Raw genomic sequence first — 2,506 nt, forward strand, 5'->3', positions numbered from 1 at the left:
GATTGAAACAGGGAATTTAAATACACTCCACTCCCCATTGCCACACCCAGATTCTTCCCAATAACCTCTCCTCCTTTGTAGTTCATATAATTCATATCTATATGCAATAAAAATTCTGGTCACTCTTATCTACATATAAAAAATTATTTTATTTTCTTCCTCAACAATTTCACCACATTGCTAGCATTTTTTTTACTGCTCCCTAACTCCTGAACTCATAAAATGAAACTTCTACATCAACATTGACTCTCAAATATTCTATCTACTCAGTTCCTCAACTTAATTCCTTTTCATGAGTTCTTCTACATCACTTCAAAAATGTTCATCCTCTTGGATTTTCCATCATCCAGAAATATACCACCTCTATCTTTAAGAATACTGAAATCCTAATTTGCCAATAATGAATTAACATTTTATCTCTTCCTCCACTTTCGCTTATAAAAGCTAGTACTTCCTCTGTAACATGACTTCTAACTCCTTAACTGGCTCAATTGGCTCCCAGGTAATGTTTATCACATTATCCATTGTTTCCTTGTTTCCCAATCTTGTCCCCTTTGTTAACCAACTTCACTGAACACTCTCCTCTCTTGAATCCCAACACTGTTAAAATTTTGCTAATTATCCTGTCAAGCCTCTCTCTTTGACCACTTCAACCATTCACAATCTTTATTCCTATATATATGTTGCTAAATGAAGGTGAAGAAAATCATACAACTGTTCTCACTGGGCCTAGAACAAATTTGTGTTACATAATCTCAACTGCTCTCTGATTTCTGCTAAGCAATATTTTATACCTACCATATCAAGTTATCATTCTACTATCAACAGCAGCAATACAATCTCTCCTTGAATTTTGCATGGTTCTCCTCCTTCCACCTTCTCTAATTATAATCTTGACTCATATTTTACATTAACACATGAAGCCATTGTCATGGATTCCTTCTTCCTCCCTCTTTTTCTTCTATCATTCTTATGCCTTCTCCCAATTTCTCCTCCTGCACCCTTGTCTCACATGATGAGATACACTTTCTCCTTACCCTATACCTTCTCAAGCACTTCCATTCTATCCCATCTCCTCCAATAAAGTCATTCCCACCCTCTCCCTTATTTTTCATCTTTTCCTTTCAGCTAGATCATTTCCTGTTGCCTATAGTTATGTTCTTGTCTATGCCATCCTGAAAAAAAGTCATCACCTGATCCTTTGATCCCTACTATCACCCAATATCTCTTCTGAATCTTGTAGCTAAAATTCTTGAAAAGATCATCTATGGAAAAGTCTCCACTTTCTCTCTTCTCACTCTCCTTTTTACCACTTACAATCTACCTTCCGATTATCATTCCACCAAAACCACTCTCCCCAAAGTTAACAATGTTCTCTTCAATTCTAAATCCAATAGCCTTTTCTCAGTCTTAATTTTCCTTAATGTATTCACAGCCTTTGACACTGTTAGTCAAACTCTCCTTAATAATCTCTTCTTTCTAAGTTTTCAGGTCACTCCTCTATCCTAGTTTCTCCTCCTTAGTATTTGATAATTCCTTCTCAGTCTCTTTCATTGAATATAACTATAGAACAAACCCTTTAACCCTAGGTGTCCCTCAGGGGTCTGTTTTGGGCCCTTTCCTCTTTTCCCTCTATGCTATTTCATTTGATAGTCTCATCAGGTTCCAAGGGTTTAATTTCCATCTAGATGCTGATAATTCTAAAATCAATCCATCCTACCTCATTATCTCTGTTGACCTCCAATCTTGAATCCATAGCTACTTTTCAGGCAACTCAAACTGAATGTTCAGTGGAAATGTTAAATTAAATACATAAAAAACTGAACTGACTATCTGTCTAGTCAAACTTCTCCCTACCCTACCTTTCCTATTTCTTTCTTTTTTTTTTTGTGGGGCAATGGGGATTAAGTGACTTGCCCAGGGTCACACAGCTAGTAAGTGTTAAGTGTCTGAGGCTGGATTTGAACTCAGGTACTCCTCAATCCAGGGCCGGTGCTTTAACCACTGCTCCATCTAGCTGCCCCACCTTTCCTATTTCTGAAGAAATCAATGTCATCCTCCCAGGCTCTCATGCCTGCTACCTAAGACTTATCCTCTTTGCTCCACTATTTCTCAGTCCCATAGCCAACCTGTTGACAATATCTATTAATTTCATCATTCCTACTTATCTCAAATATGCACCCTTCTCTCCTACTCTTTCCTCTCCCACTACTCAAGTGTAGACCCTTATTATCTCATGCTGGTATTATTACAATGGTTGGCTGGTGTATATACTTGCTTTAAATATTCTCCAATTAATTTATGCTCCATTCAGTCATTAAAATGTTTTTATATGTAGGTTTTTCAGTGTATTGCCATATACTACTCAATAATTACCACTAGTTCCCTATAACCCCAGGATTAAATGCAAAATCCTACATTTTGCATTGAAAGTAATTCATAATCTAGCCCACTCCTACCTTTCCAACTGATCTCTTATCTTTCTATCTGTATCTCAAATCAGGTA

The sequence above is a fragment of the Dromiciops gliroides genome, chromosome 1, assembly GCF_019393635.1.
Source record: "Dromiciops gliroides isolate mDroGli1 chromosome 1, mDroGli1.pri, whole genome shotgun sequence".
NCBI lineage: Eukaryota > Metazoa > Chordata > Mammalia > Microbiotheria > Microbiotheriidae > Dromiciops > Dromiciops gliroides.